The sequence below is a fragment of the Schistocerca piceifrons genome, chromosome 6 (assembly GCF_021461385.2).
Source record: "Schistocerca piceifrons isolate TAMUIC-IGC-003096 chromosome 6, iqSchPice1.1, whole genome shotgun sequence".
Taxonomy (NCBI): Eukaryota; Metazoa; Arthropoda; class Insecta; order Orthoptera; family Acrididae; genus Schistocerca; species Schistocerca piceifrons.
In genome coordinates, this window is record NC_060143.1 from 527,385,108 (window position 1) to 527,401,581 (window position 16,474).

The 16,474-nt window shown below is 41.3% G+C and overlaps 1 long non-coding RNA gene across 1 annotated transcript in view; it reads left to right on the plus strand.

The window, feature by feature from the left end:
• Positions 1-15,869, plus strand: part of LOC124802737 — a 63,596-nt gene extending 47,727 nt beyond the window's left edge. Inside the window, exon 3 of the long non-coding RNA XR_007017150.1 lies at positions 15,365-15,869. This is a non-coding gene — a long non-coding RNA (uncharacterized LOC124802737). The remainder of the gene's footprint in view (positions 1-15,364) is intronic.
• Positions 15,870-16,474: the final 605 nt, after the last annotated feature.

Genomic DNA, 16,474 nt, shown 5'->3' on the forward strand with positions numbered 1-16,474 from the left:
TAAATGATTAAAACTGTAGGTAGAGACAATGTAGTTGTGATGTTTTCCCATTTTTGATAAATCGGGAGTTTCACTTGTATACCAGTCAATTTTCGTGTGTCCTTACAGCCCCCTTAGACAAATTGCAGAACACTGTTAAATACAACACAGCAGCTGTTTGTAAGTATCTGATAATTTAGACAATACGGTAGTGTTTGGCACAGAGTATAACAGAGCAGATTGTAAATACTGTTTGTTAGCATTTAATACAGTAAGACCAGGAATTTTTCACTCTGCAACCGAATTTGCACTAACACGAGACTCTGTGGCACATTAAAGCTCCGTGCCAGGCCATGACTCGAACCCGAGGCTGTTGCCTTTCGTGGGCAAATGCTCCAGCGATTGAGCTAGCCAAGTACGACTCAAGGCCTGACCTCACAGCTTTTCTATCTTACCTTCCAAACCACAGAGAATTTCTTCTGCCACACTTGCAGGGCTAGAACTCGTGGAAGAGAGGATGCTGCAAAGACGGAACTTAGCCACAGCCTTGTGGAAGTTCTCTGGATGAATTTTTTTTACTCTGCAGCGAAGAGTGCACGTACATGAAATTTGCTGGGAGAACAGCTCTGAAGTTTTGAAGGTAGGAGGTGAGGCACTGGCGGAAGTGGAGCTATGAGATCAGGTCGTAAGTCGTGCCTTTGTAGCTGAATTGCACTTGTCGGCATAAGTAAAGGTCCGGTCGGCGCATAGTTTTAATCTGCCTGGGAGTTTCACACAAAGTCTTGTACAGATTCAACAATACTGTCAGTTCCACAGTTATAAATCGTAACTTCCAGTCTGATAATACCTTGTTCTTTAGCCAAGAATTCAGGACATTACTATCAACAATACGGACAAATGTAGATATTAGTGCATTGGGATTGGTTCCTAGATACAAATACACCACTGGCCATTAAAACTGATACACCACGAAGATTACGTGCTACAGACGTGTAATTTAACCGACAGGAAGAAGATGCTGTGATACGCAAATGATTGGCTTTTCAGAGCATTCACACAACGTTGGCGCCGGTGGCGACACCTACAACGTGCTCACATGAGGAAAGTTTTCAACCGATTTCTCATACACAAACGGCAGTTGACTGACGTTGCCTGGTGAAACGTTGTTGTGATGCCCCGTGTAAGGTGGAGAAATGCGTACCGTCACATTTCCGACTTTGATAAAGGTCGGATTGTAGCCTATCGCGATTGCTGTTTATCTTATAGCGACATTGCTACTCGCGCTGGTCGAGATCCAATGACTGTTAGCAGAATATGGAATCGGTGGGTCCAGGAGGGTAATACGGAACCCCGTGCGGGACCCCAACGGCCTCGTATCACTAGCAGTTGAGATGACAAGCATCTTATCCGCATGGCTGTAACGGATCGTGCAGCCACGTCTCGATCCCTGAGTCAACAGACGGGGACGTTTGCAATACAACAACCATTCTGCACGAAAAGTTCGACGACGTTTGCAGCAGCATGGACTATCAGTTCGGAGACCACGTCTGCGGTTACCCTTGACGCTGCATCACAGACAGGAGCGCCTGCGATGGTGTACTCGACAACAAACCTGGGTGCACGAATGGCAAAACGTAATTTTTCGGATAAATCCAGGTTCTGTTTACAGCATCATGATGATCGCATCCGTGTTTGGCGACATCGCGGTGAACGCACATTGGAGGCGTGTATTCGTCATCGCCATACTGGCGTATCACCGGGCGTCATGTTATGGGCTGCCATTGGTTACACGTCTCGGTCACCTCTTGTTCGCATTGACGGCACTTTCAACAGTGGACGTTACATTTCAGATGTGTAACGACCCGTGGCTCTCCCCTTCATTCGATCCCTGCGAAACCCTACATTTCAGCAGAATAATGCACGACCGCATGTTGCAGGTCCTGTAAGAGCCTTTCTGGATGCAGAAAATGTTCGACTGCTGCCCTGGCCAGCATGTTCTCCAGATCTCTCACCAACTGAGAACGTCTGGTATATGGTGGCCGAGGAACTGACTCGTCACTATACGCCAGTCACTACTCTTGATGAACTGTGGTATCGTGTTGAAGCTGCATGGGCAGCTGTACCTGTACACGCCATCCAAGCTCTGTTTGACTCAACGCCCAGGCGTATCAAGGTCGTTATTACGGCCAGAGGTGGTTGTTCTGGGTACTGATTTCTCAGAATCTGTGCACCCAAATTGCGTGAAAATGTAATCACTTGTCAGTCTAGTATAATATATTTGTCCAATGAATACCCGTTTATCATCTGCATTTCTTCCTGGTGTAGCAATTTTAATGACCAGTAGTGTATATTCCATAGGTCTTCAGAAAAACAGGAAATGTATTGCACAGTTTTAACTGTGCCGTATTAAAGAAATTACTCCTTTAAGTGCATTCTGCATTTACTGTAAACAGCAATGCAAATTGAAGTTGCTCCCTAAGTAGGTGTTTTGGTGTGTAGAGTAACTTTGTCAGTACAAAAAAAATATATTCCTCGTTATAATACGCAAGTATATCTATAGATATGTGATCGCGAATGAAAAAGTTCAACCACCCTTCCAGAAATAAAAACTGCCTGTATTATTGCTGTTAGAGACAGCAAAGGACTTGGAAGAGTAGTTGAAGGTAATGGACAATGTCTTTAAAGCATCAACAAAAGCAAAACGAGGATAATGGAATGTAGTCGAATTTAATCGGGTGATGCTGAGGGAATTAGATTAGGAAGTGAGACACTTAAAGTAGTAAAGGAGTTTTGCTATTTTGGAAGCAAAATAACTGATGAAGGTCGAAGTAGAGAGGATATAAAATGTAGACTGGCAATGGCAAGGCAAGTGTTTCTGAAGAAGAGAAAATTGTTAACATCGAGTATAGATTTAAGTGTCAGTAAGTCGTTTCTGAAAGTATTTGTATGGAGTGTAGCCATGTGTGAAAGTGAAACATGGACGGTAAATAGTTTGGACAAGAAGAGAATAGAAGCTTTCGAAATGTGGTGCTGCAGAAGAATGCTGAAGATTAGATGGGAAGATCACCAATTTAGTATTGGAGAGCAGCGTGGAGGGTAAAAATCGTAGAGGGAGACCTAGAGATGAGTACACTAAGCAGATTCAGAAGGATGTAGGCTGGAGTACTTACTGGGAGACGAAGCAGCTTGCACAGGATGGAGTAGCATGGAGAGCTGCATCAAACCACTCTCAGGACGAAGACCACAACAACAACGTTATTTAAGGAGGACAAAATCACATGTAGCACTATTTTTGTAACTCAATTGCTCTGTAGTAGTAAAAAGTGCACATATCGACACCCCCTTGTATAGCTCACAGGGTAAGGAGCACTTGGCGACATCTTTGTACCACGCATCGCTGTTAAATACTGAATGCAGCTGTTCTCACTGTTACATGTATTAATTCGGTACACTTTATGCATGTCCCACACTGCAACAGTAATGCGGAGTCACGTCTCACATACAGGGCCTCTCCTCTAAGAGTTGTCAGTCGCATTTCCTCTGGTTTTCCGGCAGGTATTTGCAGTTTTATTTTTTCGTTGTATAGCTGCAGTCAGCCCATATAATTACTGCTTCTCACGTCTTTCATGCGACCTCCATTGTCAACAGAAAGCGCCAGTTTGTTTCTCATGAAAACTAAAACTATACGCCGTCCGAACAGGCCATGAAGGCCCAACGATACTGACCAGCCGCCGCGTCATCCTCAGCTCACAGGCGTCACTGGATGCGGATATGGAGGGGCATGTGGTCAGCAAACCGCTCTCCCGGCCGTTTATCAGCTTACGAGACCGGAGCGGCTACTTCTCAATCAAGTAGCTCCTCAGTTTACCTCACAAGGCAAACAGTACACTGTCACCCATCCAAGTCCTAGCCCAGTCCGACAGCTTTTAACTGCGGTGATGTGACAGGAAACAGTGTTACCACTGCGCCAAGCCCGTTGGCTTGTTTTTCGTGCCAATCAAAATTATTTTTGAATCGGAGTTTTAACGGTCCATTGGTTAATGCCCTCCCCAATTAGTGTAGTGCGATATTCGTTTTATCGATGTGTAATAACAGCGACAATAAAGGCCCAATCTAGCAGCGACTAAGTAGCGCTGCGTTCTTGGCGGTAGCAGTCAGCTCGAGTGCTTTTGCTGATAGATTGCAAGATGTTCTTTGACATTTTCTGTCCTTGTTAATACATATCTATGAAACAAAGCCCGCACTGGACTAATTTCGGATCGCTCTATCTAATGGACACTCAGCTTTAAAAATCATTTTGTTTGTAACAGAAAAAGAAACTGACGCTTACCATCGACAGTAGGCTTCGTATGAAAGACGTGACGAAATCGCAAGTATTTGCTGAAACACCAGAGAAGATGCGCCTGACAACTTTCGGGAGAGACAGGATGTTTCAGCTGCCCCTATCCATGGATTTTATGCAACCCGTAATGCTTTCAAATACCATTCGTAAGATATCTATAATCTGTCACTCGCTACGTGTGAACTATAAGTGCTACATGAAAAATTAACGGGAGCTTTTTGTAAGAAATTTGATGTAGTTAAATTTTATACTGGGATACGACCTCGCTAGAGGCCGTAGTTTTCGAATTATTGGAGAGAAACATACCAAGGTGACATTCAAATACGTTTTTAATTAATTGCTGGAAAATCGTCGTCTCCAGCAAAGACGAATCCCAGTACGGAATACTCCTGTTCATCATTTTTGCAGGACTAATGGTTTCAGCATAGAGATCGTGTGTGTTTCACAACTTCATACATGGTTTTTGAAGGCATTGTGCGCTGCATAAAACAGTTCGCCATGGTGTAGTATTTAGCGTAAGCATTAGATGTAAAAGGGATATGATATCACATCTCTATGCTGTAATAAATATACAACACTAAAAATATCGTCCATATTCTGTAAAAGTACAGTGTGGTTCCTGACAGCAGTGAACTAATAATATGTCTGAATTATGTGCTAAAAATGGCTTTCTCATGAGGAGAGACGCGAAATCAGCAACTTTGTACCGAATGCAACGAATTTGTGTCATAACAGATTCGTATAACTAACTATATTAAGATTCCTGATAGTTATCTATTTACAAACAAACAAACAGATTTCCAATAGTTTACCCCATAAATCAGTATGTTGTAGATAAATAATAGTAACAAACTACTGCGCTAGCAGTAATAATCTTGTTTCGAACATGTTGTGTACATAGTTCCGCGTAGTCAGCGCGTACACAACTTTCCCACTAGAACGCGCCCCGCTGAGCACAACAGCACAGGCGCAACGCTCGTCCGTCTCCGCACTGCGAGATGGCGCTGTCTTAGAGACGGACCAAATTCTGCTTCTGCCGATCCGTGTATTAATATGTAACGCAGCCAATGAGATTGCTGCTAATGTAGAACCTTTTCTCCTCGCAGATCACACTCGCGCAGTGATACCTGAACGCGCGAGGTATTTGTAGTGGCGCGGCAAGACAGCCAAGCCACTCGGAGGTAGACGAAAGGCACGCGTTAAGCTCACGCAGATTGGCGTGAGGTCTGGAACAAGGTAAAGTAATTATCCTATAAAGAAAAGAACGTAGTTCTTGGAATACTTAACTTTAATCCACAACTGGAGAACATCGCTCTTGTTTAGACATTATTACACTGAATATAAACTGGTAATGGCGCCTTGCTAGGTCGTAGCAAATGACGTAGCTGAAGGCTAAGCTAACTATCGTCTCGGCAAATGAGAGCGTATTGGTCTGTGTAGCTTCACTAGCAAAGTCGGCTGTACAACTGGGGCGAGTGCTAGAACGTCTCTCTAGACCTGCCGTGTGGTGGCGCTCGGTCTGCAATCACTGACAGTGGTGACACGCGGGTCCGACGTATACTAACGGACCGCGGCCGATTTAAAGGCTACCACCTAGCAAGTGTGGTGTCTGGCGGTGACACCACAGTATTATGACGAGTGTACAGACCTCCGATTAGTCTGCATTAGTCTGTATCAGTCTGCTTTAGTCTGCACCAGTGTAACAGTCTATAGTCAAGTTTCAGTCTGCGCCTAATAATATTACCATATTCCTGTACATAGCCATGAAGATAAATGAATGGACACTTTGTCAAGTACCAGAGATGTGTGAGAATAAGATTAACGTACCAAGACCAAAGGAACTTCAGATTGTCATTTGTAAACAGCATCCAGAATCAAGTTACGTAATGTCTATGATTTTTATTATTTTAATAAATGTGAGTGAAAATTAATCAAGTTCTGTTTAAAGTTGGTCACCGTCAATCTGCTACTCTAAGCGTGCAAGTGGCATTTCTATCGTCTGACCTAACGGCAGAAGATAAACGCGCCACGATAAGACCACGAGACATATTGCTGACACTCGCCTACTTCGTTAGAGCGACAAGTCAAATAATCTGATGGTGTGTGTACCGAAGGTCTTACAGTACGCACACCACAGAACACCTTAGGGTTATGTTGTACAATACTACACACTTCGTAAATTACAACTGCGGCGGTGTATGATGCATGGAAACTACGTATCGGGAGTAAATCCAATATTTAAAAAAAATTTTCAGTGTCAATCCATTTCTTTAAAAATGCTGTCATTATTGTCTTTATAGGCAGAGGAAACAGTAGTAGGAAGGCCATAATCTGTAAATAATAATGAGGGAATGCTTTACTTCGATTCTTGTAACTACGTTTTAAGAGTGCTTCATAGTCGACAGGGCTGGGGAGGTATTCGCCAATCACTCAGTGACACCTTTATGGGATCATTTCATCCTCATCAGGCCCAAGTCGCCGAAGTGACGTCACCTCAAAAGACTTGCACCAGGCGATCGAGTCTACCCGCCGGGAGGCCCTCGGCATACATTTCATTTTTTTTTTTTTCTTTTTTCATGGGATCAAAATCATCACAGACCTTGCAGATAGAGAGGCACTTAGCACTATGTATCGGTGTATTGTGCAGTGGCGTAATATAGTTGTCAAGCTTCAATACATAACATATGATAACATATGTTATAACATGTGATATCATGTGATATACAGGATGATTCAAAAAGAATACCACAACTTTGAAAACGTGTATTTAATGAAAGAAACATAATATAACCTTCTGTTATACATCATTACAAAGAGTATTTAAAAAGGTTTTTTTTTTTTCACTCAAAAACAAGTTCAGAGATGTTCAATATGGCCCCCTCCAGACACTCGAGCAATATCAACCCGATACTCCAACTCGTTCCACACTCTCTGTAGCATATCAGGCGTAACAGTTTGGATAGCTGCTGTTATTTCTCGTTTCAAATCATCAATGGTGGCTGGGAGAGGTGGCCGAAACACCATATCCTTAACATACCCCCATAAGAAAAAATCGCAGGGGGTAAGATCAGGGCTTCTTGGAGGCCAGTGATGAAGTGCTCTGTCACGGGCTGCCTGGCGGCCGATCCATCGCCTCGGGTAGTTGACGTTCAGGTAGTTACGGACAGATAAGTGCCAATGTGGTGGCGCTCCATCCTGCTGAAATATGAATTGTTGTGCTTCTTATTCGAGCTGAGGGAACAGCCAATTCTCTAACATCTCCAGATACTGTAGTCCAGTTACAGTAGCACCTTCGAAGAAAAAGGGACCAAAAACTTTATTGGCTGAAATTCTCTGTAAACTGTTTATACCAACGTTTAATACACCACCTATCAGGAGGTTTAACACCATACTTCGTTCGAAATGCACGCTGAACAACTGTCGTCGATTCACTTCTGCCGTACTCAATAACACAAAAAGCTTTCTGTTGAGTGGTCGCCATCTTAGCATCAACTGACGCTGACGCCTAGTCAACAGCGCCTCAAGCGAACAAATGTACAACTAAATGAAACTTTATAGCTCCCTTAATTCGCCGACAGATAGTGTTTAGCTCTGCCTTTTGTCGTTGCAGAGTTTTAAATTCCTAAAGTTGTGGTATTCTTTTTGAATCACCCTGTATTATATGATATAACATATGAAAATGGCACCTGGGTCACATACTGACATTACTTCTGAAATCACCTTACGTAACTGAATGGTTGTGGCTGACCTGTGAAGTAACCACTCCAAGATAAATGATCCACTGGATAATATCGAAAGCCCCATGGGGCTGCTAGGACAGTATCAGGTCGATATAACCTTTTAGAAAATGTAACAGAAAACATTGGGAATCCTTCGAAAGAAACATCAAATTTCTCACAAAACGCCATTGAGTAAATTTAGGACTACTGTATTCAAAGAACGTTCTGCGAGCAGTGTGCCGCCATCATCGTATATGTAGCATAGTGATATTATAAGTAAGGTAAGAGAGTTCATCAAATTTTTTTTTCCTCAATCAGTATGCGCGTGGAATAGGAAAAAGAAATCGATAAACCTTTTATGATGTACTCTCGACCACGCACTGCACGGTGACGTGTTGGGCATGGTCCGCAGCTCGCGGTCGCGCGGTAGCGTTCTCGCTTCCCACGCCCGGGTTCCCGGGTTCGATTCCCGGCGGGGTCAGGGATTTACTCTGGCTCATGATGACTGGGTGTTGTGTGATATCCTTAGGTTAGTTAGGTTTAAGTAGTTCTAAGTTCTAGGGGACTGATGACCATAGCTGTTAAGTCCCATAGTGCTCAGAGCCATTTGAACCATTTTTTTTTTTTTGTTGGGCATGTGTTTAGATGTAGGTGCACGCTGTTGGCACACGATGCTAACGTCTATGGGAGGGTTGTAATACAAGTAGGCTTGAGCAAAATGCATGTGGAACTGCAGAGAATAGTTGGCTCTTGCAGGGACAGTCAGTTGATCATTAACGTAAATAAATGTAACTAATGCACATAAATAAAGAAGAGATCCATTTCTGTTTTAATGCACCATTGGTAACATCCCGCTGGAAACGGTAAAAAGGGTATAATAAATATGAGTAACCATTCGGGTCGACCTACAACTTGTAAGAAAATCATATACCATACTGAGGAACATTGAAATATCGTTAAGGGAATATAATTGTTCCATGAAAGTAGTGGCTTACGAAACAGTTGTAAGAACGGTTAGTTTTGGGTGCTGCTCATCAGTTTAAGGCCTGTATCAAGTTTGTTTAAAAAAAGAGATGATCCAACAAAGACTGACACATTTCGTCGTTGTGGGGAAGCTCAACAAACTGTTGTAGACGCCAGAAGAGAGGAGGTTTATTTTCCCACTGTCTATATCACCTGTGACATTTTGTGGGGGTCGGGGGAGTTCGAGAATGCTTTCGATCAAATGGAATGATGCTCTTCCATAGTGATCAGAGTCCGCCTGGTTAGCTGGTTGGTAACGTGTTTGCCTACATGCAGCGGGCCTGGGTTCTATTCCCGGTGGGGTTGGAGATTTTTCTCCCCCCATGGACTGTGTGTTGTGTTGTCCTCATCATCATCCCGTCATCACCGACGTGCAAGTCGCCATTGTGGCGTCACTTGAAATAAGACTTGTAACCCGGTGGCCGAACGTCCTCGGATGGTGCCTCCTGGTCAACAATGCCACACGATAATTTCATTTCATTTTTCATAGTTATCAGATTCCAAGAAAATCACCGACAGTATTACTATACATTACATCGAGATGCATCACTTTCCTGGTTGTGTTAGTTGTCTACATAGCCTGTGACAAGAAAGGGATCAAGACACCTTTCTATCAAATGGGATGGTACTATTGCATCCTAAGATTCCAACAACGTTTTTCCGGTTGTGATACTTGTCTACATAGCCAGCGACATGCCACGCAAATCTGTACATGTAAGTAATGAGTCTGCCTATAAAATATCTGTTTTTTTTCTCAAAGTCTACTGCGATTTCCTGTTTAATGTTGACTACATAGAAATGTATTATGCATTATATATCAAATTACATAGTGTTTGGGTCCAGTAAATGTTGTAGGCGTACCTGTGAAATAACATTACACTTCAGTTTAGAAGCTGTATTTCAGGTGACGTAAACTTTGTAATGTTCTCCTTTGCAGCACGTCGTCTGCGACGTTGAATTTGCACATGGATACAGGAAACGTGTCACTCTGGTTGGGGATGCTGAGTTGAGCTCAGGAAATAGCATGGACTAGGCCCTAGTGCTCTGTGCTCTTTGGCTGCCGCAGTGCGTGGCTGGGAGCACTGGAGAGCAGTGAGGAAGATGGCGTCTCTGGTAGGCTGCTCTCAGGGGATAAAGAGGAGTCTTCGATACGAGATGTTGGCTTTGGGGAGTGACGTAAAAAACATGCGACACACGTCGTAAATATTACGCCCAAAGTGACGTCATATAAATGTGGATTTCTTCATCGTAATAGACAGAAACAGTGAATGAAGGGAAAAAAACAACGTTGCAAAGTCAATACTTCCGAATACGAATATTGTAATGAAAGTAAAAGAAATACTTTCTAGAACGAAAAAGTAACCGAGTAGGCCCTGTCGTAAACACACACTCTACTACTATAATGGACGCCGAAGCGTAAAATATGAAGTCAAAAGAAATTATTCTGGTAAAAAATGGAAACAATTCCGAAATACACTTCAGTAAGTCAACTGTTGGACTTAAATCGAATCATAACCAAGAACTAAAACTGCCGGTATCTGTTGAAAATCACAGACTACCTAAGTAAGAAATACATATTAATTTTCTGAAAACTCAGCCCATGTAACTGAAAAAGAAACAATGCTGCTAAACGAAAGAAACGAAACTATCATACCAAAAAGTAAACTAAAAATACATTTAAAGGCTCAGCTACTTTTCCAAAGTCTAGTACTGTTCATAAAGACTCCCATGAATCTGGGAAATAATATTTGCTTCGCGAATAACCGTAACATATTACACTCGAAAACAGCGAAATATCTGTAATAAATAATTCCTCGCAAACCGAGTCGTGTTTGGAACTAAATCAAACAGGCATCACTAATAACAAACCCATAACGTTAAACCGTTAGTATGCTATCAGCCAATGACAATGCCGCGCAGAGTGGTCGCCGGGTTCGAGGCGCCATGTCACGGATTGCGCGCCCCCTCCCGCCGGGGGTTCGAGTCCTCCTCTCGGTCGTGGATCTGTGTGTTGTTCTTAGCATAAGTTAATTTAAGCCGTGTCTAAGTCTGGGGACCAATGACCTCAGTGGTTTGGTCCCTTAGGAATTCATACACATTTGAACATTTTTGTCAATGACAATACTCTTTCGTAGATAATACCAGCTGCAGTTTTCTACTAACAACTCGTAACTGAACCACACAGTCTAAATATTCGGCAAAGTCGCAAAACAATTATGATACTGCGCAGAGCATCATATGTCATCACATACAGTACAATAAACCAGGCATGGTAAATTCGTGTTGGTATTTGTTTCCTTAGACACCTGACCGTCATTTGCAGATTACATAACTCAAACCACTTGGTACTCTACGAGAAAGTTGTTACGTTATTACCTAGCTTAGACCTCAGGCTACGCTGCAGATCAATCTGTGACCACAGAAAGCTTTTCCGCTGTCAGATTCGTTGGCAACTCACAGCCAAATTGCTGCATTCCAACCTAACCTAGACCACAGATTACGCTACAGATCAGTGTGTCACCATAGATATCTTTTCTGCTGTCAGATTCGTTGACTTCGATAACTCACAAACTAACTGTTGCATTAGAACTTAACTTAGACCTCGGACTACGCTACAGATCGGTCTATCACCTCAGAAAGGATTTTCCGCAGTCACATTCGTTGGCTTGGCCAACTCGCAATTAGACTGTTGCATTCCAGTCTAACTTAGACCTCGGGATATGCTACAGATCAGTGTGTAGAAATATTTTCCGCTGTCACATTCCTTGACTTTGATAACTTACAAACTAATTGTTGCATTCCGATCTAACCTAGACCTCAGGTTATGTTACAGATCAGTAAGTCACTACAGACACCTTTTCCATTGTAAGATAAGTTGGCTTTGCCAACCCACATCCAACTCGTCACATTCTATCCTAACCTTGATCTCCGGCTAAACCAGTCTATTATCCTGACATTAAGCTGTTCTATTGACTCACGAGGTAACCAGTCTCTCGGAAATTCGGAACTTTAATATTTCCAAAAAATACATCTCCCTCTTCCCGCTACTGCTACATTTACCCAACTGCTATTTATAAATTCGCCAACATCAACATCAAACAATTACCAACATCAACGCACAGTGCAAGAACCATCACACAGGAAGTCACTGTCAGACAAAACTAGTACAGAAATGAAAATTAAGGTAATAGGATACACATCAGTTGCAGAGTAGTATCTCCAACAGGTTGACGTCCAAGAAATCAAGGCTATGTGAACCATTTAAAAAAACTATGGTAATACTTTAGTACTAATATAACCAAAAATGAAAGAAAATTAACGAAATAAAAATAATTGTAAATATTACAACAAAAAAGCAAAATGCACCTCCTCTCCAAAAAAGAAATTTAACTCTCTTACTTTGGCACATACATCCTCCCCACACCTTCCAAAAAAATCTAAAACAACCGATTTTCCTTTTCCGTCAACCAATAATACTTTTTATCCCCCCCCCCCCCCCCGAATATCCTTCAGTTCTGTTTGTGCATGCCCCTGTTTTTTTTGTTCCTAAATTCAACGGAATGACTCACAACCAAATTTATGTATCCAATTTCGTCTAAACTTTCATAACCAACCCACCCATCTGACATTATGATTGACCCATCTGCTGTATAGCTTTTTACTAACTGAAACATGGTACAAGCTCCCATATCTTAAATACCTTAAAAATCATGTCTGAAGAAGAGTGCTTCTCTGAAACAACTACCCCTCACACCCATGGTCCAACAACATCATGCCTTCTCTCTCTCTTTTCAAATTGCTATTCGTCATCGTCAATTTTATAATAACCCCTGGCCAACCAATTTTGGCCCTTCTCATTACAATATACGAACAAACCTCCAGGAATAGTGAAGACCAGTCTATAGCAGTTTTACACTCTGTTTCTGTCTCATGAGCGGCAAGGAAAATAAGAGGTCTCAAACAACCAAAAAAAAAGAAATTAAAAAAAAATACATTTCATACGAAGCCTTGATTTCTCAAATCAGCCGTAAGTGATATTTAGGGGGATGTGACACCAGTGTCAATTTCGATAGTTCCCGCACCCAGCAACAGATGGCAGCACTTATCTCTAAGCTTTTACATTTGAGCGTTAGCCCGTTTTTCCGCACATGTGTTCATATATTTTTTGTATGTGGTTTTGTGTAACCCAAGTTTTATCGAAGTATAATACAAGAGTATAACACTATACTATCGTCCTCAGGATGCAGTAAGAGCATTTTACACAAAACATAGTCTCAGTATTCCATTAAAAATTTTTGTCCATCATCATAGTTTCTGAATCAAAAACCAAGTGTGGAGAAAAGACAAAGAACCGAGGTCTCTGTGCTAGGATAATTAATTTTTTTCACAGAGATCACTCTGTATCTTTTTAGCAGTCGGATACTCTCCTCTGTTATGGTATCGAAACACAGTTCTATGCACAAACATTCCTTCAAAATCGTCAAATTCTGTTAGTTTTCATTTGTATCCATTTCTTGAAGAATCAGAGCACTTGCTCACCTATAGAGATTCTGCCAGTGTTAATGCACTGTTAATACAGAATACAGCCGATTCGAAAATACCACAACGTTTTGTTGTCATTTTATGAACTTAGCAAAATTTATATTATTTCTGGCTCCTTCACTGTTAGCCACATCAGTACCACAATTTTAGATTGTTTCCCAACGTCTTTTCTCCTTTACGTACGGTGACCAGAGAAGCACTGCATCTAGGCCCTGGCTCCTGCATTTCTCTCACTACCAAATACCAGTCAATGCACTGTTCTACGGAAGACTGAACCCACACATATCACATGGCAACATTCAGCGGGCACTGACCTACTGCAGTGTTAATAGTCTACATAGGCCAACAAGGCAATGAGGCAGGCGAATCACAGCGCTTAGCTTTGGTGAACTACAAGCAGCGGATATGACCTTGAGGTATCTAATTTCGTGACGGCCACTCTGCCAGTACTCACCGCACATGGCAACCGCCTGTAGTCTGTCTGCACTGTAGGAACATACTTCGAAGTGTGGGAACATTACCTCAAACATTTTAAAGTCACGGAAAGCATCCTTACACCTTATTATCACGTAGAAAGAGTGCGCTTTGTTTACAAAAACGTAGTTACACACATACCTTTATAATGTGTAATGTCTTACATTGTGTCTAAATGTCCCAAAACTTCTTAAGTAAAAAGCCTATGCAAAATACAATTCTCAATCGAGAACTCTAATCAGGATTTTCTTAATTTTACCCTTAGGATAATGCTGGGATGTACTGTATGACCAGTAGCATGTTTTTAAAGAATTACTGGTGCACACATGCCTTTGAAATTCTATTTTGGACTGGTGGTTGTAGTTAACATGTCCATCATTTTTGGCAGCCGTGATTAATACTGATGTCAACTTCATCCATCTTAGACGCCATCTTGTGTCATAAATTAAACTAATTGTGTAATAAACATCAGCAATACGGATAATAAATTATAGAAGTTAGGGAAAGGGTCTAAGATAACATGTGGCAACTGTAAGTTATCCTAATGAAGATAAGGAGGATAACAGAAAGGCAATAAATGCAAAGCATTAAGACAATGAATTACAGCAATAAAGAAAAGGGTAGTGTTAACTGAATAATAAATTTTTGCGATAAAGGTAAAAAACGCCACTTTGCAGGATGCCTCTGTCCATAGTACAGCCCGCCATTTATACATTGGTTAACATTTATACAATTGGTTAAATGGGTGGGGGAAGGGAGTGGGAGGCTCGAGGTGCTGGTCATAAGAACTGCAACATCGTGGAAGCTGCATGCTTGCCCCTACGGTACAGCAGACCCTGAAGTGGGCAACCAGAAAATACCTCACGCCGACGCAGTTTTTTCCCTTACTGGTAACATAACGAAAGTGTCCTATACGGGTCTTTTAAAACAGTATTACAAAGTACTCCAATATCGCATAAAATATTGATTCAGCGTGTTCAGGTGTCCTTTTCCATTACTGATGATTTCGTAAATTCATTTACTCCTTTCTCAACAGACTACGAATTATTATTGTCTCTTCTACAATACCCCCAACAGTACTGCAAATGTGTGATGAAAAGAGGCACACGTGATCGTTGAGTCGCTAAAAATTTGAAAAAAGTAAATGAAAACTACGTAATTCAAGTATTTATCATTTGAAATTTATTTCATACTAATATTAATTATAACGTTATTATGGAGTTGTTTAATCAACAAAAAATTTACAATGCTGTTTTCATATTGAGAATGTACTTCTTTGTTTTAGGGAATCAGTGCAAGACAACATGGAACAAGGTGGTAAAGGATCTAGACAGTTATCAGTTATCTAATGACCTTAGAGCTGCTTTGAATATGTCCAGTGGTCATAAACGTAAATATCGAGGACAGTCAAGCACAGAAAACTCTCGGCGTGATAGCCAAGGTAATTCTCCCATAGCAAAAGGAAAGGTGACGAAATTGTTGTCTCACTTGCAGCCTTTTCTCACTAATATGTCTGTTAGTGAATTCAATAAATTTGAATCGGAATGTTTAATGCTTCTTGGTAAGGTAAAATCCCCTGAAGCGTGGTCTTCCTCCAGTAAATCTTCTCCCGTGAAGTCTCTTCCAAAGAAATGATCTCCCAAGATCCATGTGGATGTTACTTTGATAGGAAGCACCAATGAAGTGTGATAACAACTATGCAACGTACATATGTGTAAACTTTTTTCTCTTGTGGTTTATGTAAACTTCTCAGATTATTATTGAATAAAAATGGATTTTCACTCGAAAAATATAGTAATTTTTCAATAGTCAAATATTGTTCAAACCTGTTTGTTTCTGTCGTATATTAGGAGCAGCACGATGCACCAAGCTCTGTTTAAACAATATGACACTATCATCTGTTTGCTCGAGCTCCTTTGCTGCTATAACAAATTTTATATTTAATCTGAAGTTTTACATTTAATCTTAAAAAGGAAGAAAATGTTTATAAAATCATATTTGCCTGCGGAGTGGTAAGATATTCAATTTTATACACTTACTAGCTTCCAGTTAACTGCAGGAGCGTGTTGCAAAATGAGAAAAGATGCCCCAATAACATGTTTGTAGTGTATTGCGCATGTGCTATTTTGAAAAATAAAAACGTCAGCGAGAGTAAATAAACAAGAAAATGTAAACAACTCTTGGGTTATTCTCTGTGTGGCTATTAGTACAAGTGCGGCTCTGTAAAGTTACGATATAATGTGAAAAAGAACAGTAAAACTGGCGGGAAAACTACAGGAAAACCACAAATTTCTGATAAAACCAGGACCGCTTCGAGAACTTTTTTCTGCACAAGCGACACATCTTTGACGCCCCCTTTTTCCCTCAGACATCAATTCCCTGTTATTGGACTTTT